Below are 26,427 nucleotides of genomic sequence, written 5' to 3'. Positions count from 1 at the left end.
AATACAACAGTCTTTCCTTTTTTAAGTGGGAGGGATCCCTAACTCTTTGGTGTTTATCTGAAGGAAAATGTAAAGGTATTACAGGGCTGTAAGCATGGCAACAGATGTGATTAGATTAGCATTTTAAATCTCCAACTCCAGATGTTCAGCTGCATTAGGTAACTACCTCAAGGTGAGTGCCAATGAAAACTCTTAAATAAGTACTTTGTTCAAAGGAATCCTTCAAGGTTTTCTAGGTCTGTGCTGTCCAGTATGGTAGCCCTGAGCCACAGGTGGCTGTTGAGCACTAGAAACAGTGAAACAGCCTTTGAAACAGTGCCTGGTCCAAATGGATATGCTACTGTATAAGTCTAAAATACACTGAATGTTGAAGCTTATTAAAAAAAAGGATGAAATATCTCAGTAAGTTTTATATTGATAAATATTATGTTTTATACTGATAAATAGAAAAATATTATTGAGATAATATTTTTGGATATATTAGGCTACATAGACTATGTTATTGAAGTTAATTACACTTGTTTCTAGCTGCTAGAAAATTTAAAATCACATACATGGCAGGCATGATTTTTTAATCTGACACTGCTGGTCTAGGTAATTTCCTTGCTCTCTAGTTAAATAGGAAATTTATGGGAATACCATTATCATAGGTTGATGCACTGTCTCTGAGTGCCCTTTGTTTAAACTATTTCCTACCTAAGCTCTGTTGCTTCTTGGATAATATTCCATACCTTCATTGGCACTGTTCTTTTAAAATTTGGTTGGAAGTATCATTTTTCATTTATTACCAAAGAGCAGATTGTTCTTGACATATGTTAGAAAAAATTGAGCTTAGACCACATCTCATTAGTTGCTCTGGATGGGTCAGAAAGTGGTGACCTGGTTATTAGACAGAGTGCACCAAGCATTAGCTTCTGTCCCCGCTCCCTTCTAAATATCATGTAGGCTTGACCCCTCCTCTTCATCCCCAGTGCATCGTCTGGCCCAGGCTTCCTTTATCTCGTCCCTGGGCCATCTTAGCAGCTGCTTAGCAGCCTGTTTCCCACAATCCTCTTCACCTCTAGGAGTCCCTCTTAATGCTGCCAAAATAATCTTGAATAGGACACAGCTTTCATTATATCACATTGCCCTGATCAAGGATGATAAGAGAAACCTGTTTCTGTCCGAATGAAGGGAGGGAGGGAAGGCTCTGACATTTGAAACTGGATAGATCTTATGTTTTCTAATCCCTATGAAATGGATATATTTTAGTCCCATTATACAGGTCAGGAAGTTAGAGGTCCTATTGTTCCTATTGTCTTTCTTTGCTAAAACCTATGCTAGTTCTAGTGACCTGTGCTGATTGCTAGCTTTCAAGAACATTCATGGAAACAAAAACTTGGAACTCCTGTAATACCATCTTTTTGGGGTTGGGAATATGTATTGGGTACCTCTTTCTTATATATATTCATGGAGTTCTTCGTAGACAAACCATTCAGTCTGGTTATGATGTTCACCTCCCCTCTACATTCCGGTTTTATTTACTTATGAAAAGAAATGCAATGCAAAAAAAACAAGAACTTTCATTATCTAACCCACCCTTTCTAGCCTTAAATCATGTCCTTTTCTTTCCCAATGGTCTAATCATAACTGCCCTCTCCATCTCTGTACTTGGAAACTGTACTATAACAATCTATGCCTTATTATAGAGTGTTTGGAATTCTTCATTCTCTGATTTTTTTTTATGTTAGTCTTACCCCAACTGTATTTTTAACTTCCATGAGAAGGAACATGCCTTATACCAGCCTTCTGTCTCCCTCATTGTTTTTGTTTTTCTCCCATGTCTAGAACCATACTAGCTACGTAGTAGGCACTCAAATGTTTAGTTAGTGGATGGTGCTGGCATGTGGCAGCTGGTCAATAAATATTTGTTTTTGGCTCAATGGAAAGTGATTTTTTTATAAATGAGGACAGAGAGCTCCAGATCAATGATTCCCTCTTCACCAGTCTAGATGTAAGGTGGAGTGGACCTTGGCAATGACAAGACACTTCTAAGCCAGACTCGACCTCATGGCATCTCAGGTTTCCCACCTGATCTCAGTTGCGGGATGAGGTGGTCATGGCTAGTATCCCATATAGCTCCAGAAGGTAATGGGTTATATTGCTTCTAACATTTCCTGGAGTGACATTTAAGATGTTTATTTGTGTTTAGGGGGTAGAAAGTAAAGTATATAATCCCCTGAGGACAGAACCTGTCCTCCTTAGGGCCTCCTAGAACAAAATTGAACATTAGATCAATGAGATCAACTGATTGATGAAATATTTTGTTCAACTATGTGTTTCTGCTAAACCTTGCTGTCTCTTGTATGCGATACACCTGCTCTTGTCTGAAGTTTATGAAGACAGCTCGCAAAGCATTGACATTTGGTCCACTTGCTAATAGGCAGTTAATGTTCTGTGGTCAGTCTTGGCTGTGCCTCTTTTCTTCACGTGCCAACATTATTTTGTGGATTCATATTAAGTATTTAAACACCAGAGTGATCACACACCCACACATTCCCTAAAATGTGGGCTGACTTGTTGGCCAACCATTCATGAGCCTGGGGATTTTTTGAGAGAGACTATTTAGTTTGTTTTCTGATTTCTCTGAAAACATTTAAACAAACAAACAAAAATTCCAACTTGTAAAGCCCACATACTAATAAAAATCACACAAACACTATAGAGGTTGGAATTCAGAAAGGGTAAAACTTCTTTTCACCTTCCCCTTCAGAGAAAACTTCACTGGTAAAAGTTTAAGGTATATGGCTTCTGGTCATTTTTCTATATTTACGTATTTGCATCATATTATTATCAGTATTTGAGTAGAAACAGATTATGTGTTCTGTTTTGCAACTTATTTTTTCACTTAACTATAAACATGAAAGAACACTTCCCCTAAGAATTCCCTAAGAAGTACAGGTTTTGGTATGCAGGAAAAAGAACTAGATGCCTGGGGTTCTTAGCTTTGGTGACAAGAGAACTTTGCCTACACTGTTGAACTTTTGCCATCAGTGACCTCATTCTACTTTAATATGTCGATCTTTGAAGACTTACTTTTTTTAGTAATTCCATGGAAATAAACTGTTTGGAGACCAGTTCTTTTCAGTCGTGATGCTTCTCATCCCCTAAATGCACCAGTCTTCTGGAATGTAGTAATGTTTTATGAGTAAAAATTATGTTTTGTAAGGACACTCCTCTTTGTCTGAAATTCATTGCCAGAGGCAGGAACAGAATAAGGAGCGCAGTAATATGCACAAGAATATGAGAAGAGGAAGACAAAGGTAGAAGTATCCTTAAGTTCAAAAATGCCAGATCTGCTAGACAGTCTTAAGACAAAGATGGCATTGAGATTAGGGAAGGAGAATAGAGAGGGAAAGAGGCCAGCAGCAGGGCCCTGCTGATCCATGGATTCGCCTCCAGCCACAAGCCAGTCAGTCCCTAGCTCATGGCCATATGGGACTGAGGCTAAAGCTGTGCTCTAATTCTGATCCTCAAGCTTCTCCACCAGCCCTCTCCCTCCCCCGACAAACACATACAGCCTTGCAGTTCCTGAGCATTAGCAAATGTGTAATTCCTTATTTCGTCAGTGCTAAGATGCACTTTTCCCCACATTTATACATTTCTCAAAAGGGATGCGTGTTACCATCAGTTTATATTTAGTGTGCGTGGAGTCCTCCCTTGAAAATTTGTTATTAAACTAAGTCTTATAATAAATTTGGAGGAAGAACTCCAAATAGAGGAAGGACAATGTATGGGTTCTGGACTCTGCCTGGAGATGGGTTTGAACAGAACAGAACACAGTCCCTGCTTTCAAGAAACGCACAGTACGCTGTGGGGAAGGAGGCAACTAAGTGGATGGTGCTGTGTGAAAATGTTTGGGAGATTCAAGGGTACCTAAGAAGGGTCCAGCACAGCCTTAGGTTGCCAGGAAAGGCCTTCTAGAGAAAGTGGTACTCAATTGGGTGTGATTTTGCGCTAACCCTTCTGGAGGTGGAGGGGGGTCATTTGGCAGTGTTTCCAGAGAGACAGTTGAAGCACTGTTGGTTGTCGCTACTGGGGATTAGGGAAGATGCTACCAGCATCTAGTGGGGATGTCAGGGATGCTGCTAAATATCCTACAATGCCCAGGACAGCCTCTCACAATAATTATCAGGCTTCAAATGTGAATAGCACCTGGAGTTTCAGAAACCCTCCTGTAAGTTGAGATTGAGGGATGAATACACATTGGTGGTACTGGGGGAGGGGGGTCAGGGTGGAGAGAGTCATAGGTGTCCAGGAAAGGGAGTTATTTGGAGGAAAAGTTGCCCATGGTGGGAAATGGCACAGAAACAATGGTTTTGTAAGGTTTGGAAGCAAAAGTATCCTATTACTGGTCCTAAGAAGGTTGTTGCTGACCATGATGAATTTGGTTTAGCAGAATGAGAGTTACAAAAGCCAGATGTAGAAGACTGAAGGAGAAGTAAGGAACACGAAAGCAGTTTGTGAAAAGGAGGAATTAATGATAACAATGGCATTGTAATTAAGTTTTTGTATATGCCAGAAACTATGCCAAATGCTTTATGTTCCTTATCCAGATTATTCTACACCACCTTGTGATATATGGATTACTCAGTATGGATGAGGAAATAGAGGTTTGGAGAATTTAAATAGTTTGTCAAGGATTCATATAGCTCATAAATCATAGAGTCGGGATTCAATCTCAGGCCTCTTTGACTCTATCTGTAATTTCCCTAGAGAAGAAGATAGGCCAGAGGGACATGGAGAGAGAGAGAGAGTGAGAGAGAGAATGAGTGAGTGTTGGTATGTGTGCATGTGTGTTTTCTCCCTAGATGGCTGAGAGTTTACGGTGGGGACGACTTAGCTAGTAGTCAAAGATAAACTGAAAATGCAAAAAGGATAACTATCAGATCATCTCCCAGATGAGGCAGGTGAGGACTGACTCAAGAACTCAAGGAATCAGCCTTAGATGATGGGACATGGGAGCACCACTTCCATTGTGGCACGAGGATAAGAGAGAAAAGATAGGTGTCTGTGCAGATGAGGAAGGGAAACCCTGAGAGAAAATGGAATCCTCTTCCTTTTCTCAGACACAGTGAGCAATGGGAGACAGACTTAACTATGTGAACATCAGATTACTGGGTGGAGTTGAGATCATGAATTTGCAGGGACACCAATCTGAGGATATGCAAAAAGAATTTGGGAGATTTAAGATTTTTCCATTTAAGATTGTTCCAGAGTTGACATTTTTTTCAGATGGTTATGTGGGGAAGACAAAGGGGTGGGTTGCATAACAAGAGCTCATTCTCAGCTTTCCATCCACCTGCTTAAATTCCTTTAGGAAGAGATAGTGTGACTTTTCTCTCTTTTTTTTAATTTTAATTTTATTTAATTGTTTTACTTTTCCATAAGTTATTGGAGTACAGGTGGTATTTGGTTACATGAGTAAGTTCTTTAGTGGTGACGTGTGACATTTTGGTGCACCCGTCACCCACATATACACTGTACCATATTTGTAGTCTTTTATCTCTTGCCCCACTCCCACTCTTCCCCCCCAAGTCCTCGAAGTCCATTGTATTGTTCTTATGCCTTTGCATCTTCATAGCTTAGCTCCCAAATATCAGTGAGAACATACGATGTTTGGTTTTTCCATTCCTGAGTTACATCACTTAGAATAATAGTCTCCAGTCTCATCCAGGTCACTGCAAATGCTGTTAATTCATTCCTTTTTATGGCTGCATAGTATTCCATCATATATATATATCTCACAGCTTTTTTATCCACTCATTGATTGATGGGCATTTGGGTTGGTTCCACGATTTTGCAATTGTGAATTGTGCTGCTATAAACATGTGTGTTCAAGTATCTTTTTCAAATAATGACTTCATTTCCTCTGGGTAGATCCCCCATAGTGGGATTGCTGGATCAAATGGTAGTTCTACTTTTAGTTCTTTAAGGATCTCCACACTGTTTTCCACAGTGGTTGTACTAGTTTAGTTCCCACCAGCAGTGCAGAAGTGTTCTCTGTTCACTGCATCCATGCCAACCAACATCTACTGGTTTTTGATTTTTTGATTATGGCCATATTGCAGGAGTAAGATGATATCACGTTGTGGTTTTAATTTGTATTTCCCTGATCACTAGTGATGTTGAGCATTTTTTCGTGTTTGTTGGCCATTTGTATATCTTGTTTTGAGAATTGGCTATTCATGTCCTTAGCCTACTTTTTGATGGGATTGTTTTCTTACTGATTTGTTTGAATTCGTTGTAGATTCTGGATATTAGTCTTTTGCCAGATGTATAGATTGTGGATGATTTTCTCCCACATCTGTTTACTCTGCTGACTGTTCTTTTGCTGTGCAAAAGCTCTTTTGTTTAATTAAGTCCCAGCAATTTATCTTTGTTTTTATTGCACTTCCTTTTGACTTCTTGGTCATGAAATCCTTGTGTAAGCCAATGTCTAGAAGTGTTTTTCCAATGTTATCTTCTAAAATTTTATAGTTTCAGGTCTTAGATTTAAGTCCTTAATCCATCTTGAGTTGCTTTTTGTATAAGGTAAGAGATGAGGATCCAGTTTCATTCTCCTACATATGGCTAGCCAATTATCCCAGCACCATTTGTTGAAAAGGATGTTCTTTCCCCATTTTATGTTTTTGTTTGCTTTGTTGAAGATCAGTTAGCTGTAAGTATTTGGGATTATTTCTGGGTTCTCTATTGTCTTCCATTGGTATACGTGCCTATTTTTATACCAGTACTATCCTGTTTTGGTGACTAGGCCCTTACAGTGTAGTTTGAAATCAGGTAGTGTGATGCCTCTAGATTTGTTCTTTTTGCTTAGTCTTCCTTTGGCTATGTGGGCTCTTTTTTGGTTCCATATGAATTTTAGAATTGTTTTTTCTAATTCTGTGAAGAATGATGGTAGTATTCTGATGGAGATTGCACTGACTTTGTACGTTGCTTTTGACAGTATGGTCATTTTCATGATATTGATTCTACCCATCCGTGAGCGTGGGATGTATTTCCTTTTGTTTGTGTCATCTGTAATTTCTTTCAGCAGTGTTTTGTAGTTTTCCTTGTAGGGGTGTTTCACCTCTACACCTCCTTGGTTAGGTATATTCCTAAGTCCTTTATGTTATTTTTTTCGACTATTGTAAAAGGGGTTGAGTTCTTGATTTGATTCTCTTATTGGCCACTGTTGGTGTACAGAAGAGCTGACTTGTGTACATTAACTTGTATCTGGAAACTTTGCTGAATTCTTTTATCAATTCTGGGAGATTTCTGGAGGAGTTCTTAGGGTTTTCAAGGTAAATAATCATATCGTCAGCAAACGAACAGTGACAGTTTGGCTTCCTCTTTACCAATTTGGATGCCCCTTATTTCTTTCTCGTCTGATTGCTCTGGCTAGAACTTTCAGTGCTGTGTTGAAGAGGAGTGGTGAGAGTGGGCATCCTTGTCTTTGTTCCAGTTCTCAGAGGGAGAGCTTTCAACTTTCCCCATTCAGTATTATGCTGGCTGTGGGTTTGTCATAGATGGCTTTTATTACATTAAGGTATGTCTCTTCTCTGCCGATTTTGCTGAGCGTTTTAATCATAAAGGGATGCTGGATTTTGTCGAATGCTTTTTCTGCAGCTGTTGAGATGATCATGTGATTTTTATTTTTAATTCTGTTTATGTGGTATATCACATTTATTGACTCACATACGTCAAACCATCCCTCCATCCCTTGTATGAAACCCACTTGATCATGGTAGATTATCTTTTTGATATGCTGTTGAATTTGGTTAGCTAGTATTTTGTAAAGGATTTTAGCATCTATATTCATCAAGGATATTGGTCTGTAGTTTTCTTCTGTGGTTATGTCCTTTCCTGGTTTTGGTATTAGAGTGCTGCTGGCTTCATAGAATGAATTAGGGAGGGTTCCCTCTTTCTCTATCTTGTGGAATAGTGTCAAAAGGACTGGTACAAATTCTTTTTTGAATGTCTCATAGAATTCTGCTATGAATCCATCTGGTCCTGGACTTTTTTTGTTGGTAATTTTTTAGTTACCATTTAAGTCTCACTGCTTGTTATTGGTCTGTTCAGGATACCTAATTCTTCCTGATTTAAGGTAGGAGAGTTGTATTTTTCCAGGAATTTATCCATCTCTCCTAGGTTTTCTAGTTTATGTGCATAAAGGTGTTCGTAGTAGCCTTGAATGATCTTTTGTATTTCTGTGGTGCCAGTTGTAATATCACCTGTTTTGTTTCTTAGTGAGGTTATTTGGATTTTCTCTCTTCATTTCTTGGTTAATTTTGCTAATGGTCTATCAATTTTATTTATCTTTTCAAATAACCAGCTTTTGTTTCATTTATCTTTTGTATTTTTGTTTGTTTGTTTGTTTCAATTTCATTTAGTTCTGCTCTGATCTTGGTTATTTCCTCTCTTCTGCCGGGTTTGGGTTTGGTTTATTCTTATTTATCTGTTTCCCTGAGGTGTGACCTTAGATTGTCTTTTTCTGCTCTTTCAGACTTTTTGATGTAGATGTAGGCAGTTAGGGCTATGAATTTTCCTCTTAGCACCACCTTTGCTGTATCCCAGAGGTTTTGATAGGTTGTGTCATTATTGTCATTAAGTTTGAAGAATTTTTAGATTTCCATCTTGATTTCATCTTTGACCCAGTGCTCATTCAGGACCAGATTATTTAATTTCCATGTATTTTCAAGACTTTGAAGGTTCCTTTTGAAGTTGCTTTCCAGTTTTATTCCACTGTAGTCTGAGAGAGTGCTTGAAATAATTTTAGTTTTCTTAAATTTATTGAGGCTCGTTTTGTGGCCTATCATATGGTCTATCTTGGAGAACATTCCATGTGCTGTTGAATGGAGTGTGTATTCTGCAGTTGTTGGATGAAATGTTCTGTATGTATCTGTTAAGTCCATTTGTTCCAAGGTATAGTTTAAATCCATTGTTTCTTTGTTGACTTTCTGTCTTGATGACCTGTCTAGGGCTGTCAGTGTAATATTGAAGCCCCCACTATTATTGTGCTGCTATCTCATTTCTTAGGTCTATGAGTAATTATTTTATAAATTTGGGAGCTCCAGTGTTAGATGCATATATGTTTACAATTGTGATATTTTCCTGTTAGACAAGGCCTTTTACCATTGTATACTGTTCCTCTTTGTCTCCTTTAACCACTGTTGCTTTAAAGTTTGTTTTGTCATATAAGAATAGCTACCCCTGCTCACTTTTGGTGTCCATTTGCATGAAATGCCTTTTCCCACCCCTTTAAGTTTATGTGAGTCCTTATGTGTTAGGTGAGTCTCCTGAAGGCAGCAGATAATTGGTTGGTGACTTCTTATATATTCTGTGCTTCTGGTTCTGTATCTTTTAAGTGGAGCATTTAGGCCATTTACATTCAATGTTAGTATTGAAATGTGAGGTGCCATTGCTTTCATCATGCTCTTTGTTGCCTGTGTACTTTGGTTTTTTGTTTCTGCTTTTTAACTTGTATTTTTGTTTTATAGGTCCTGTGTGATTTATATTTTAAAGAGATTCTGTTTTGATGTGTTTCCAGGGTTTGTTTAAAGATTTAGAGCTCCTTTTAGCAGTTCTTGTAGTGGTGGTTTGGTAATGGCGAATTCTCTCAGCATTTGTTTGTCTGAAAACAAGTATATCTTTCCTTCATATATTATGCTTAGTTTTGGGGGATACAAAATTCTTTGTTGGTAATTGTTTTGTTTGAGGAGACTGAAGATAGGTCTCCAATCCCTTCTAGCTTGTAGGGTTTCTGCTGAGAAATCTGCTGTTAATCTGATAGGTTTTCCTTTATAGGTTACCTGGTGCTTCTATCTCACAGCTCTTAAGATTCTTTCCTTTGTCTTAACTTTGGATAACTTGATGACAGTGTGCCTAGGTGAAGATCTTTTTGCAATGAATTTCCCAGGTGTTCTTTGTGCTTCCTATATTTGGCTGTCTAGGTCTCTGGCAAGGCTGGGGAAGTTTTCCTCAATTATTCCCCCAAATATGTTTCCCAGGCTTTTAGAATTCTCTTCTTCCTCAGGTACACTGATTATTCTTAGATTTGGTCGTTTAACATAATCCCAGACTTCTTGGATGTTTTGTTCATATTTTCTTATTCTTTTTTCTTTGTCTTTGTTGGATTGGGTTAATTTGAAGACCTTATCTTCAAGCTTGAATTTCTTTCTTCTACTTGTTCAATTCTAATGCTGAGACTTTCCAGAGCATTTTGCTTTTCTAAAATTGTGTCCAAAGTTTTCTGAATTTTTTATTGTTTTATTCTTTAAGCTATCTATTTACACGAATATTTCTCCCTTCTCTTCTTGTATCATTTTTTGGATTTCCTTGCATTGGGCTTCACCTTTCTCTGGTCTAGCCCTGATTAGCTTAATAACTAACCTCCTGAATTCTTTTTCAGATAAATCAGGGATTTCTTCTTGGTTTGGATCCATTGCTGGTGAACTAGTGTAATTTTTTTTTTTTTTTTTGCAGGGGTTGAAGAGCCTTGTTTTGTCATATTACCAGGGTTAGTTTTCTGGTTCCTTCTCATTTGGATAGGCTCTGTCAGAGGGAAGGTCTATGGCTGAAGACTGTTGTTCAGATTCTTTTGTCCCACGGGGTGTTCCCTTGGTGTGTAGTATTCTCCCCCTTTTCCTATGGATGTTGCTTCCTATGAGCCGAACTGCAGTGATTGTCGTCTCTCTTCTGGGTCTAGCTACCCAGAGAGTCTACCCAGCACCAGGCTGGTTGGGGGTTTCTGTATAGAGTCCTGTGATGTGAATTGTCTAAGGGGTCTCTCAGCCATGGATACCAGCGCCTGTTCAGATGGAGGTGGCAGAGGGTGCAGTGGACTCTCTGAAGGTCCTTACCTTGGTGATTTAATGGTCTATTTTTGTGCTGGTTGGCCTCCTGCCAGGAGGTGGCACTTTCTAAAAACTATCAGCTGTAGTAGTGTGGAGAGGGACCAGCGGTGGGCGGGGCCCTAGAATTCCCAATATTATATGCCCTTTGTCTTCCACTACCAGGGTGGGTAGGGAAGGACCATCAGGTGGGGTGGGGCGAGGTGTGTCTGAGCTTAGACTCTCCTTGGGCAGGTCTTGCTGTGGCTGCTGTGGGGGATGACGGTGAGATTCCCAGGTCACTGGAGTTGTGTACCTAGGAAGATTATGGCTGCCTCTGCTGAGTCATGCAGGTTTTCAGGGAAGTGGGGGAAAGCCAGCAGTCATGAAGGACCGGTATGACTCCCACTGTGACCCCCGCAATAGCCCCAGGTCTGTTTCCAGGTGGAGGGCGAGATGGGCTTGAAAATTTCTCTGAAGCTTTGTACCTCCCAGCTGCGAGAAAAAAGGGTTTTAGTTCTTCCACACCTGTGTAGTCTGCATGTCGGATTTGTGCCCTCCTCCGAGTTCTGGTCAGGAGGCTTCTCACCCCGTTCAGATTGTTACAGAGTTCAGCTAGAGAGTTCGTTCTCCCTGTGGAGTTTTACCCCCTTCTCCTCTGGCCACCGTCCCAATGGATCCCTGTGATGCCAGGCAGGAATGGGCTGCTTGGGGACCCAGTGAGATCCCAGGGCCGTTCTGCTGCTTCCTCTACCGCTGTATTTTGCTTGGCTCTCTAACTTGACTCAGCTCCAGGTAAAGTCAGAAACTTCTCTGGCAAGCAGACCTTCAGCTTCTCCAGCAGGGGTGTGTGTTTGGAAGAGGAGGGTCTCCCTTTCCCATTTCTGCAGTTGGGGCACTCACAGTATTTGCGGTGTCTCCCAGGTCCTGCAGGAGCAGTTTGCTTTTTTCAGAGGGCCTCTGGGTCCTCTTGGGATTGCTGGTTTGTTCTTGCAGTCGACCTGGAGCTAAAATTCACAATGCAAGCCTCCGCATGCTGCTCTGCCTGGAGCTGCAATCTAGTCCTGCCTCCCTTCTGCCATGATACCAGAAATCCCTGCTTTTCCTTTAAATGCATGGGTAGAGCAGCGTGTTGATTGAGAATTGATGATATACAGATACAATTAATAAAAAATTATCTTTATAACCTTAAGGCTGGAGTTTCTAAAATCACTGAATATGGATTGTCTGAGGTTACTGACTTAGAAGTAGTCATTCAAGAATCCCAGACAGGGTGGAAAAAAAAATTCATTGTCAGCAGAAGAGTTAACATTCTTAGTAATCTGGGGTAAGAAAGTTGAGTTTATTGATAACTAGACCAGTCACCCCAGTTGTTTTACATTTGATGATTATTTTAAACTGTTTGAAGTGTTGAAATTTGTTGAAAATTTTTCACATCATTAAGTAAAAAATGAAAGTGTTATTCACTTGGGCCCACACCTAGATAATTTACCTTATTTGTAAATTTTGAAAACTTTATGTCCTCTTTTATAGTAATTGTTTCTCTTTGTTTTCTTGTACAAATGCATTGGCCAGCATTTCCACAACAATGCTAAGTACCAGTGATAATCCTTGTCTGGTTTTTGACTTAAAATTTTTCTACTGTTTCATCATTAAGTACAACACTGAGTTTATCTCGAATTGCTTCAAGTGCTGTTCAGCCTCTTTGATACTGATAAAATTATTATTTTCTTTTTTGACCTTTTAATATAGTGGAGTGTTGATAGATTTTCTTGTATTGAAACTGACTTTTCTCAGTCAACCCCACTTGATCTTGGAGGGATATTTCTTTAATGAGCTCCTGGATTTTATTTTGAATTTCTGCCTCAATGTTTCTAAATGACATTGCTCTGCTTTTTATTAGTATTTATTGTGGACTAAGCTCTGTAATCTATGTCACACTGGCTTTAGAAATAGATTGGTAACAATCTTGTGCTTTATACTTTAGACCAGTTTAAAAAGCATCTGATTTACTGATTCCTTAATGTCACTTAAGATGCTTTGGCGATTAGGTTGACTATTTGACTGTTTGCTAGTCTTTCATTGATATTGTTTCTTCTTGGATTAACTTTGGTAATATGTGGGTTTCTAGACATATTACATTAGTTTTACACATATTGCCATGAGTTTTACATGGTAATTTTAAAATTATAATACATTTTCCTTTACATTTTTGGATATTGTCTTCTACTTATACTTATTTTCTATATTTATGTTTTGCCCTCCTCCCTTTTTGTTGTTAATTAGGCTAGCTAATTGTTTTAATTTAATTTTATGTAGCATATTTTTAAAAAATAAAGTTACTAAGTTACCTTATTATTTAATATATTGATTCCTGAGTTTATTTTTATTGTAATCAAATCTTTTTTTCCAGTTTTCTTCTTCTGTCTTTCCATTTCCCCCTGGACTTGAGTTAGATGCTTGATTCATTTAGTATTGTTATTTCTTGATTTATAATGTTCATAAAGCTGTGACGTTTCCTCTAAGTATTGCTTTTACCAGATTCCACATTTAAATACGTAGCATTTTAAAAGTCATATTCTACTGGTGAGTTTTTATTTCTGGTTACCCCAGAAATTGCTTAGGAGAATGTTAAAAAATTTTCCCAAATGTTTGGGATTTTTCTTCTCTTTTTTTTTTTTTTTTTTTTTTAACATACCTTTATTTCACTGTAAGTAGAAATTATGTACTGTTTTTTAAATTTGTAATTTATTATCTCTTAATTCTAGCATTAAATACTTCTATAAACCTCCACGGGCACTTGAAAACTTTTGTAGATGTCTCACGGATACTTGAAATGAAAATATGTTTTCTATTTCAAGATATAGAATATGAAATGTACCTCTTAACTCAATTTTATGAATTGTGTGAATTATATCCTTGGTGGGCTTTCTCCAGTTAATCTGTTAAGTGCTTGTGCCTATTTCTTGTATCTGTTGCCATCTTTATTTCTTTATCTATTTGGTGCTGCTAGAGAACATAAATATTCATAATAAATCTTCATTGTGGATTGTACTTTTACATTATTAAGTATTCATCTTTATCATGTTAAAAGCTTTTGTATCTTAAATTTAACCATGAATAATATTAATCATGATTTCTTCTTTCTTTTGCTTGGTATATGTTTAATGATACTAGATTTTCAAACTTTTTGTATCATTTTACTATGTATGTGTCTCTTATAGACAAAATCCAGTTAGAGATTGTTTTTTAATTTACTCTGGGGATGTTTTCCAGAGGAAGAATTATCTAGTTCACATTTATTGGTATATCACATATACCTAATTCTAATTAATTTTATGCATTCTCTTTTATATTTCTGTGCAATTTCCTTTGTCCTCTTCATTTTATTATATAATCTGCATTTTCTTTTGAGTTCTTTCCTCTAGTAATTCAAAGCTATATAGTCTGTTTTTATTTTTATTACTAAATTAATGTTCTTACACCTTTATTTCGAAATTTGTTAACTTCACAAATGAAACAGTATGTGTATTTATTTTTGTCCTGCTATGAAAGTTGAGAATATTTGCCCATATATACATATTTATTTTATTTATTTTATATATTTTTGAGACAGGGTCTCACTGTATCACCCAGACAAGAGTGCAGTGACATGATGTCGGCTCACTGCAACCTCTGCCTCCCAGGCTCAAGCAATTCTCCTGTCTCAGACTCCCAAGCAGCTGGGATTACAGGCACGTGCCCCTACCACCCGGCTAATTTTTGTATTTTTAGTAGAGACAGGTTTCACCATGTTGGCCAGACTGGTCTTGAACTCCTGACCTCAAATGATCCACTTGCCTCTGCCTCCCAAAGTGCTGGAATTATAGGCGTGAGCCACCTCTGCCCGTTTATATTTATCCTCTAAAGTTTTTGCACTTCCATCTGTGTATTTTATTATGGTTAAGTTTTTTTTTCCAATTCTACATACTTTTATAGTTATTATGGGATGATTTATTGTTATTATAACTACTACATTTAAGGAATTATAATTTTATTTTGTAAGTATTATCAGTTATTCAATTGTAGTTTTAAATGTGAGTGGATTCAGTGCTCATAGCCTCTGCTTACCTCTAAATTTCCTGTTCTTGAGATCTTGATTTTGAACCTTCTGTTGGTTGTATTTTACTTACGTGCTGCATTCTCTGACTATGCTGATTAGAAAATCATTTTTTATTATTTTTATATATTAAAAAGACTGGTTGTGAACTTAATTGGGAATTGATTACTTGGGTATTGTTCTCTCTTTCTTGAGCCTCTGCAGACATAGCTTCACTTTTTTTCTGTCATCAAATGTTACCATGAAAAAGTCAGAGGACACCTGACTTTTTCTGTTATAATTGAGTAATTGTTAAAGGTCTTGATATATATAGGATTCAGTGTTTAGCCTTGAAATTCTGTAACCTCACCAAGATGCTTCAATTTTACTAATTCAGTCTTACTTTTTCTTGGAATATCAGATACTCTTTTATTTCAACTAAGTATTTTCTACCACAGATTGAAGCATATTTAGTTTTGTTTTGTTTTGCTGTCTACTTCTACAAAACCTTTTATCTGTATGTTCGATCTGTTTTCAAACCTTCTCATCTGTCATCATCTCCACTTGCTTTCATCTACTTGTCTTTTTCCTCTGCATTTTGTGCAGTTTTTTGAAGACTGTTTTCCACATCATCAACTTTGTTTTTGATTTGTGGATTTTACCTCTTATAACTTTAATATATTTATTACTTCTGCAATGATATTATTTTTGTCATCGTTTTCTTTCTTCAACTGCCAGCCTCTCTTTCATCTTGTGCTGATGTCTTGTCATCTTGTCTTTGATCTCTTCTTTCATAGAATCTCTGTTAATTGTTGTATATAATTTTCTTCTGTGTCCTGTTCCTTCAAAATAGATTTTTTTCCATGGGTGTTTTCCATGCCATATTTTTCTGTCATCCTCCACCCCTTGTCTTAGTTTTTTTTTTTTTTTTTTTTTTAATAACTCATTTGTCTTCGGGGCATAACTAGCAGAACTTTTTCTTGGCCCTCAAAAAACGAGAGAAACATCTCTTTAAATCCCCTCCTGAAGCCCTGCTTAATTCTGCTTTTAGAACCTGAGTTTGTGTCTTGATGGCTTGACTTGCTTCGGTAGTCCTTCAGCAGTTTAGGAGGGTTCTGGCTAGGTTCCTGGGATGGACACCGTTGAATTTTTCTCTCTGAACTTCATGATTCTAAGTTTTAAGTCTTGCTTTTGATTCAAGGGTCATGTAAGTTTATTGGTTGGGTGTGGCCAAACTGTATGTTTTGTCTTTTATTTTCCCTAGCCAAGCCTTTGTTAGCAGTGTAAGACAATTAGCCATCATTTTTTTCTGGAAATTTCTTTGGTTAGCCTAAAGCATATATCCTTCTTTTGAGGGATTTCCAGACACATCGGTGTCTTCAGATGTTGATTCTTAACTGAGAGGTTAGCCCTGCAGTATAGCTTTAGGGCAACAATCAAATGACCACTCTAAGCTTGGAGGTATTTTCTAATAAGATTTTATTTATCATGAAAGCTTCCTGTCATGGAAGAGTCTAGGATCCTGAGGATTTACCCAAACTCTTAGTATTTTCCAGGTAAAATACCCTGATTCTTTCCTTTGTGGATCCATGTCCTGCTTTAGAAATACCAATGTCATGACACCATGTCATGAACCTTTCTGAAGCTTTTAAGGGAGATGGGTATCAGTATCAGCACTTGCAGTAGCCACAGTCTTCATTCTTTCAAGACGAGTAATTGTCTTTTATGAGTGTACTCATGTTAGTTTCTGATGCTGGGTCTGCAACTTAGTATTTTCTCATTAATTCCCAAACAAGAAGTTAAATATTTGCAAACAGTAGTTGTCTCCTGTGCTCTTCAAGGACTGCATAGTTATTATTGCATTCAGCCAGTTGGCAGCATTTTAAAGTAGGGCTCCAATGCAGTGGAGCAGGGAATGCTCACTATTCTAGCTGGTGGTCTCAGGGATTGTTTCATACAGGAAGGAAAACTTGAGCTTGGTCTTAAAACTTGCTTGGACCTCAGATTCACCCTGAGAATATGTAAAAAAGATTACTGGACCTCAACACCAGAGTTTCTGATTCAGGTCTTGGGTGGAACTCAATAATTTGCATTTCTAACAAGTTCTTTGGTGATGCTGGTGCTGCTGGTCCAGGGATTAGACTTTGAGAACCACTGTCTTAAAGGCGGGGGATTACTGAGACCTTCCAAAAGCAGGTAAAAGTGTTCTACATGGAGGAAAACCATGAACAAACATAGAGATCTCAACATCTTCCTGATTTCTAAGCTATTCTCTTCAGAATGGCAACAGACTCTTCTAAGAGACCCTTAGGGGAGATATTTTAAAAGTTAAAGATGATTCCTAGACTTTCTGATACATTTAGATTTTTTAAATACCAACAAATGGATATAGATATCCTCTAGGAATAAAGTTAGATGAATAAAGAAATAAAGGATAAAGATAAATTAATATATTAGTAAAGAGAGAAAAATATTCCAAGTTGCAATTGGTTTCAGAATGCAGTATATAATTTGAAGCGAAATCCAGTATCAACAATATTCTGTTATCATTAGTCTGAGACACTCCCTAGGTGTGCCACCAAAGAGGCTGGCTTTTTTTGACAGACATTTGTAAGGCTGACTACTCTTCTCCTTTCCATTTTACATGAACCGACCCTGCTATGTCCAGATCCTCCTAAGGCTCGTTCAGCTAGCCTCTTCAGTGACTTTGTTGGCAGTGCACATTTTCCATAAGAAACAAGACAATGTTTCTCGTGGGGTGGATTTGGCAGGCATAAAGCTACTACATAACCTTGTTCTGACTCCATGAGGTTGGATTCTAAAGATAATTCAGTGTTATAGCTCTTGTTCTTCTGTGTATACCTTTGTCAGCAACTTTCAGTCTTCCAAATGTGTTTCCAAAGTATAAACACACTGCTTGCTTGCCTAAGAAGTTCTCTGAATAGTCAAACTGCAAAAAATGGATTTTGTACCTTTTCAGTTACTCTCCTGGGTGTGAATTCAGGGTAGAGGAGATACTTGTGTTTATTCTGAAATCTGGTCTTTAAGATCTCCTCTCCACTGGACACGATGAACCTATTGATGGTTAACTTTTAGAGTAGAGTCTTCTCTTTGACTTAAGGAAGGCACAAATAATATTGTTTCAGTATCTTTCAGGGAGGCTAAGAAGAAAAAATTCTGTTTCTACCTAATTTTGTTATACTCCCTCCACTGAAAATGTTTATACAGTTTTGAGCTATAGGACAGAATTATTCCTCAGGCTTTCCAAGATTCTTTGCAAACAAGAATAAAAAAGGCTTTGTGGAGGGAAGGCAACCAAATGGTCTCAAGTGTAGTCAGGTGATGACTCCAGGTGTCACATCAGTTCAGGGTAGCTTAGCAGTGTTATAAACACATAGGTAGAACAATGCAGCCGGGGCAGCTTCTCCATGGATGATGAGGAAAAGGAGGATGGTCATTTATTTAAAACTCATGGATAAATGGAGACTTAGAATTGCTAGTGGAGACTTAGAATTGCTAGTTTCCCAGTAGTCGGCTAACCACTGCGATGTAGCTTCATTAGCTTCATAAGCACTAGGTTTTGTTTTGTTTTGCTGTTCATGAATGCTCTCTGGAATTCCTTAGGTTCTTGAACATTTAGTTCGATTTAGTACCACTGGTTAATTTTCTCCTGGAAAGCAGGCATGCATACAGTTAGTACTCATAGCACAAATCTCATCAAAGCCAGACCTATGCCGGGCCCTGGGGATATAAGAATAAAAAAAAAAAAAAAAACGCATTACTTATCCTCTGAAGAGTGACTTATAGTAGCCTGGGGCCCTGTCACTTTGAAAGAAGATGATTTTACACACTGGAGAGGAAAACATATGCATTGTTTTTCACAGAAATTTTAGTCAGAGGCCACATGCTAAGGACTCAACTTTTTTTTGTCTGTTTGTTTTGTTTTTTGAGACAGAATCTCGCTCTGTGACCTAGGCTGGAGTGCAGTGGCATGATCTTGTCTCACTGCAACCTCTGTCTCCCAGGCTCAAGCAATTTTCCTGCCTCAGCCTCCCGAGTAGCTGGGATTACAGGCACCTGCCATCAAGCCCAGCTAATTATTTTGTGTGTGTTTTTAGTAGAGAAGTGGTTTCACCATGTTGGCTAGGCTGGTCTCGAACTCCCTACCTCGAGTGATCTGCCTGCCTCAGCCTTCCAAAGTGCTAGGATTACAGGCAAAGGCCACTGTGCCCAGCTGACTTGATCATTTTTAATGACATTTGCCCCTTACAAACCCACAGGATTATCAACTGTCCTAGTTGGGTGCAAGGGCTGTATCAGTAGGAAAGACCAATCACATACATTCACCTTGGATTTTTTTTTTTTTTTTTCTGAAAAAATTTTGGTAAGATACCCAAATTAGAAAAATAAAACTGAAAACTCATGATATCATATAGTATGAGGGCTGCTAAGATCATTTAAAACCATAGAATTATAAAATCTTGGACTTGGGAGAGAACTTGTTGACCCTCTAAGGATCCAGAGACTCCCCAGTGAAGACCCCATGAAGGGCCTCTAAAGACAGGAGGGTTATATGCAGAGAGTGAAAATACCTGGAGATCATTTAGTTTTCAGTCTCAGCACTATTGACATTTGGGGCCAGATAATTATTTGTTGTGGGGGCTGTCCTGTGGATTGTAGAATGCTTAGCAGCATCCCCAGCCTTTACCCACAGATGCTGGGTACGATAACTAAAACTGCCTGCAGATACTGCCAAGTGGCCCCAAGTTGGGGCGAGTGGGGAATAAAATTACCCCTGGTTGGGACTACTGCTTTATGACAACACAGGGTTAGTAATTTAACACTCATGATCAATCTTTTTTGATTGGTTGGAATCCTATCACTCAGAAGCTCTAGTTCATTCGTTTGTTCCTTCCTTCATTCAACACATATTTCTGAGTACCTGTTGAGTACACTGAGTGTTCCTGGGGCTGAAGATCCCAATGTGAGCCAGACAGATCTAGACTCCTTCTTAGGGTTCTTGTGTTCTGGTGGGAAGAAAAGACCACAGACAAACAAGGGTCATGCCAATAGTGAAGGAAATAAAGTAGTGTATTGCAGTAGAGAGAAACTGTGTGTGTGGGTTGGTGTTGTGAGTAGGGATTTCAATTTTATAGATTTTGTAGGGGTTGGGAGTGGTAGCTAACTTTAGATAGAGTTGTCAAGGAAAGCCCCTGGATTTAATTTATAAGAAGGCAGTCACATGAAGGTTGGCATTTATATGTCTCTGAATAATAAAATGTAAGGGAATGAATTTAATCAGGAAAAAAAATCTTACAAAATATGAGAGGAAAATCTTGTAAAACAGGTCCTTTGCACAAAAAGGTTGAACATCATGATCTAATCTCTTCATTTAGCAAAATGATCAAAGTAAGGGCCTCAAAAGACTTGTTCTCAAGGTGAAGGTGGCAGGCAGAGACATCATACCTACTGTCACTTTTTGGTTTTAGTGACCTGAGAACAAATTCCTTAATTGACTGGGTAGGCATTTCTGTATGCCTTTTTTTGTTTGTTTGTCTTTTGTTTTTTAAATAGCTCAACAGTGGATATGCTGAAAAACCTAACTTTGTTGGGCAAAAGTGGGATTTATCATTAAGGGTTTATGGAATGTGAGGCTTGGCTCCTTAACTGAGCACTGTAGTGTTTTCACCTGATAATAAAGTCTACTGTTGTGTTGGTGGACAAATGTCTAAGCTTTCCGCTTGGTTCTTGGGATGTAGGAATTTTTAGGAATAAACTTACTTACTAAAAGTATATTGGGGATTGCAAGAGAAAAGAAATTTCTTAGCTTTCATTTTTAGAAAATTTCTAATTTGGGGGTATATTCCACTCCCATATGGAAACACATATGATGTTTTTTCCTGCTATAAGGCTGCATTAATTTGTTGAAGCAAGGGTAGGAAAACTAATGGATCTGAATGAGCCAGTTGGTTAGTTTGATAAGGGAGAAGGACAGCCTTCTATTGGCTTCTGCTACAGGTAGAAGTCAAGAGAAGGAAAAAAAAAAAATCACAGTCCCCTTGAGTAGGAGGACTTGAAAGCATGTATGGTCTACATAGGCTCAGGCACTGTTTGCCTTTTCAGAAAGTAGGCAGTTTAGGACTTTATCCTCACAGGGTAGCTATATTAGAAACCATGGTTTGGAGAAAGACACACAGACAGACAGATTCAAGTGCCAGGCTTAGGTAATCAGTTTTGTCTGCTGTAAGAAAATAGACTGGAAGGGTTATTACATCAGGGGCTGCCACTGATGGAGGCAGGCTCAGAATCATTCTCATCTAAAGGAAGTGAATTGTTTGAATTTTTTGAGCAAATGATGAGCACACAAAAGTGAGCAAGTCTCGGGGAGATTAGATTGAGATTTTCCCCAGATAAAAGAAGTTATTTCAACAAAACTTCCTCACACCCTCCACAAGTCAATGGCCATATATCATTTTTTTTCTTTGCATAGTAATAGAAAACAAGGTAAGTTGTTAAAAATGGTTTCTGGATTCATTCACTGAATCTGTAGAATTGAGACTTGGTATGTTTAGCTGAATCTTGTGAGCCAGGAACACTTGGGGCCATGAAGACACACCCAAGGCCCAAGCTCAGTCAGGCTGACCAGCCCCCAGGGAAAGTTCTCAATTCACATCTTGGTCTTTCATGATGTGGAAGATGACTTTTACTGCAGCTTCTGCTTACTCTGCGTCTTAATCAGTTCTGTAATGAAGACCCAGCAGCATATCTGCAACTTCCCTTTAATTTTACAATTTTTATAATGAGAGTTCTTGTGTGAAAAGTGTTGGTAGAAACCCAGGCAGCATTCTGAAGAGTCGATAAAGCAACACCATGATTTTCTGTCTCTGCTGTTTGGGCGAGGTTTAGCTCTGGAGGGAAGAAATCAGTTATCTCTTGTTCTAAGTACAAGGGCAAGAACAGCTGCAGTTTCCAAGGAACTTCCTGGTGAACCCATGACATTTCAGAGAATTCCTCAATACTTATTATTTCTCACTTACTCATTCTTAGGACACCAAGAATGGGTTCCCATCATTTGAAAGGACATGATGAGCTGGAATCTCATTTATCATGGTTGCATTTTGAGAATTTCAGTGAGGGGGAGGCATCTTCATTTTGTTTTGTTTTGTTTCTAAACCACATCTCAAGAAAATTGTAAAGACGCTTCTCAGAATTAGAATTATCCAGTGAACTGCAAGTTCCCCTTTACAGACAATGAAGTCTAAAGCTACTGAGATATCAGCCTGCTTCCTCCCTTTCTTTTCTTGTCCCTTCTCTCCTTTTATCTCCTTATTCAAATCACACGCTTCCTTTTCTACGGACAGGAGAGCTGGCAGACTGCCTATTGGCCTGTTGGCCTCAATTAGCCTTATATCATTACAAAGGAATGCATGAATTCTCCAGAAGGTATGTAGTATCTCTTTCTGTATGAGACACTCACTACCTGCTTTCATAACAAGTCACTCGGTCAGAATCACTTCTTATTTACATATCCAACATTTTTAGCCACTTGGATGACATCCCTAGATGCTCATTTCATTTTAATGATGATCCCAAAGGTATCTATTAAGAAACAGTACTCCAGCATACTCTGCAGTACTTGAAAACTTTGTGCAGGAGAGCGAACCTAAAATAAAAAGTAACCTGAAGGCTAGCATCCTTGGCCAGTAGGTGACTGGGTTATTAATCTGCAAATTGCCTGTTTCAGACTTTGTGCTTATGTACAAGGTCCCACAGATGGACCAGGCCAACTGTATACAACAGAGGCCACATGCATTGGCAGGACTTGGTCTCATGGTATTTCCCTGCTACTATTTAAATTCAGTCTCATATTGGGGGTTACATATGTGATTGCAAATTAATCCTTTCTCTTCTGAAAATTTGGTTTTGAAGAACAGCTGTGTCTCCCTTCTGAATTCCTTAATTATTTATCCTCCTTGATATGTTAAACCTTTCATTAGTGTGGTGAATTGCCAAGAGTACACAGAACTGCTTAGATCATGTAGCAAACAGTATACACATTTGATAGGACATTTGAAGACCACATTGTGAGCCAGAATCTGTAATAGTACCAAATGCTATGGGATTGTTGGAGGTAGCTTGTTGTTGGAAGTTGCTTGTTGGTTTATTTTGCTGGTTTATTATTTATTTTATTTTATTTTTTTGAGACGGAGTCTCACTGTGCCACCCAGGCTGGAGTGCAGTGGCATGATCTTGGCTCACTGCAACCTTCATCTCCTGGGTTCAAGCAGTTCTCTGCCTCAGCCTCCCAAGTAGCTGGGATTACAGACGCCCACCACCACACCCGGCTAATTTTTTTTTATTTTTAGAAGAGACAGGGTTTCACCATCTTGGCAAGACTGGTCTTGAACTCCTGACCTTGTGATCTACCCGCCTTGGCCTCCCAAAGTGCTGGGATTACAGGTGTGAGCCACTGTGCCTGGCCTGCTGGTTTATTTTTTTACACTATAACATGGAGATAGTACCTATGTCATTTGTATTTATTCAGAAAAGAACTGATTCTGCCCCACTCTTGTTAAATTTGAAGGGCATATGCCCATATATGAGTTAAAATTAAATCAAGAAAATTAATTACATATATATGTATGTAATTAATTATATATATATATATATAATTATGTGTGTGTGTGTGTGTGTGTGTGTATGTATATATTTGGACATTCTGTATTTGCATTTGTAGTTTTGATTCCATAACTACTGTTCCTGAAAGAGATTTCACCTCAACTTTTCAGTTCATTACTCTTTGGAAAGATGCTTTAAATGATTATTAAATTATTAGAACTTTCACTTCAGCCTTAACAAGTGTAAATGATTAGTAGTGATATAGAACTCCCCTTGTTGCTAAGAATAGCAACCCAATATTTACAAGTTTACTAGTGCCTTTTTTAAAAAAGAAATCATTTTTCATCTTAAGGTCCTGGGGCTTGCAATTAAAAATATTAACTTCCCAATACACGTCACAACTCTTTGACCTCAGCATATCAACAGTTTCTGATCTGCAAATATATTTTTTAGAATGATCTTTAGTTTCTTGATTTTCTGTTTTCTAGCTGAACTATTCCAGAATTTATGTATTCTATTACCTGTCCTTGGATAATTGGTTTTTCCATTCATAAGAAAGAAAACTAAGAAAAGTTCAAACAACAGGTGCTAATGAGAGCCTTTTATTAGAATTATGATTGAGGAGAACTGGGAAGTTTAGTGTCTTATAAATGAAACTAGGTTTCTGGAGTGGACAGAGGAAAAGCACCTTATGGTGTTTCTGGTTCTATTTCTCAAAGGCTTTGAAGGTTATAATTAGTTGCTACTGAATCACATGGCTGTGGTGCTTCACAGCTTTATTTCTGGGCTGCAGTCCTTCAGTCAGAGAACAGGTTAGATCCAGGCAAGGCCTATGCCTTTTAATTTGATCACTTCCTGAAGACAGCTGGGATTTTGACTTGAGGACCACATTTATGCTCCTGGGCCCTCAAACTAAAGAGCAGTGTTTGCCAAGCTGACCTGGACCAAGTGATGGTGGCGGGCCTGAAGAATGCTACACAATGTCAACACCTGCCCGCTCCAGTTACGTCTGAGCAGTGAGTTGGAAGGATGAACGATGAAGCTGTGGTTTGTCTCCTTCCTCCTTCACAAGAAGGAAAACTGAGGCATAATGGATCCCTGGAATTCTGAGCACAGAAAGTAGGTGGGCAGGTGGTATAAATTAAAATTGGTGTTCTTAAGATTGAAAATGAGCAGGCTTTGTCCATAATTTACTTTTCCTCATTTCTGTATATATGTTTCAAATCTTTGACATCATCTCTGGTTGTTCTTTATATCTTCAAGAATTTGTCGAACATAAACAATTGGATTTTGGGTTTCCCCGTCAAAACCCCACATTTTGAAATCCTCAAACTATAAATACAAACTGAACAAATCAGCAACGAGTAAGTAGTACTAAAGGCAGTGACTAATTAGGATAGTCTAGGGGTTTCATGTTAGGAGCACCAGTCACATTAGGTGCCAGTTACTATAGAATGAATCTGTGTTCACCTTGCAGGGATCATGATGGGTGGTGTTTAAAGTCTAGGCATCTGAGGCCTATTTGACCTTGAAGGACCTGGACATATATCTGGGGTAGAGACAGAGTGCTTGTCCGATTTGCAGATGCATCTCAAGACCTTTTGAAATAGACTCTTTTTAGTTAGTTGAGAAACTTCCTCTTTTACTTTTGATTTTGCTAATTTTGGTGAGAAAAAAATATTGCTAATTTCATCATCATAGTATTATTAAATGAAGTAAGTAGATATGAGATCAAAGCTTTTAACTTAAAATCATAATTTTATAGCAGATCAGTGACTAGGTTAGCCTCTTAGGGTTGCTGCTCTTCGGGATTGATGAAATAGATATGCAGAGCTTATTTCTTGCCTTTTTTTTTTTTCTCGGTTGTGGTTTCTTAGAGGATTACCATCTGCTGCAAAACATGAATGGGTCATCCTCATGTCCATTGTGTTTTTGTCTCTGTCCTTCCCTACTCCCTTCTCCTCCACTTGCTGTCACTTTTTGCACATGTGCCCATGTACCATCTCATAAACATATCAAGTTTCTATCTCTTTGATTGGGCCATGCCAGCAACTTCTGTTTTCTTCTTCTGTCAGCGTCTTCAGGAGAAATGTGTACACAAAGGCAAGATGGCTTTCAAAGTAGGCTACATCCTCCTTTCAGTACTTGGTGCAGACATGAAATTGAAGGCCATTCAGCTCTACCTGATGCTGGTTCTCTCAGTGGCCTGGAGATTAACCTCTTCTAAGGCTCTGAGCTATTTTTGAGGCAGAGGCTGCAACAACATGAAAGCTAGAACCCATTAGGAAATCACTTTCATCATCTCTTCTTTTCCAAATCAGTGGCTCTTTTCTGATCTCATAACCCTTTAATCTCCTTTGTAGCAGAACAAGGAGACTGTTAGTTTATGTTTGTGTTCAGTGAAGTTAGCATCCTTGATAATAGCTTCAGAAGACACCAAGATATTAGAGAACTACATAGAGATGAATTTCATCTCTAGGTGAATGACTTAATGCCGAAGGTGCCCTGCTTTCCTTCTGCAGAGCCGTAACTTTTGTTGATGTTGTGCAAATCAGGCTTAAACTTTCCAAAAGACACACAGCAGAAAGCCTTTTGTTGCATTATTTCTAAAGGCTTGAAGTTTTGAAGGGAAGAGATTTTGTTTTCCTCTCTGCTACACAATGGAGCTTTCAGAGAACCTCCTTTAAAAGGAATAGCTACAGCCTTTGTGTTGAAGGGTGTGTCTGTTGGCAGGGTCTGCTGATGCAGACAGACTGGCTGGTGATTAACAAAGGTCATTAGACTTTGGAATCTGGCAAGCAGAGTCGGATGGTATGTCTTCTGTGTGTGGAAGGACGACTTCCAAGAAGTCAAGGCATTCTGGAGGTCCTCCTGCTGCAC

General features: G+C 38.4%; 1 protein-coding gene across 7 annotated transcripts in view; it reads left to right on the top strand.

Moving 5' to 3' along the window:
- ZNF462 (zinc finger protein 462) overlaps positions 1-26,427 on the top strand; it is a 152,261-nt gene that overhangs the window by 32,194 nt on the left and 93,640 nt on the right. The window contains exon 1 of one of the 7 annotated variants that reach the window (XM_017876695.1): positions 24,302-24,666. The exons of the other annotated variants lie outside the window; for them this stretch is intronic. The gene's annotated coding sequence lies outside the window, so the exon portion shown is untranslated. Of the gene's footprint in view, positions 1-24,301; positions 24,667-26,427 lie in introns of those variants that run through there. 7 annotated transcript variants of the gene reach the window in all.

The sequence above is a fragment of the Rhinopithecus bieti genome, unplaced genomic scaffold (assembly GCF_001698545.2).
Source record: "Rhinopithecus bieti isolate Rb0 unplaced genomic scaffold, ASM169854v2 scaffold_9663, whole genome shotgun sequence".
NCBI classification, from domain to species: domain Eukaryota; kingdom Metazoa; phylum Chordata; class Mammalia; order Primates; family Cercopithecidae; genus Rhinopithecus; species Rhinopithecus bieti.
The sequence above is the reverse complement of the archived record's forward strand: the minus strand, read 5'-3'. Positions and strand labels throughout refer to the sequence as shown.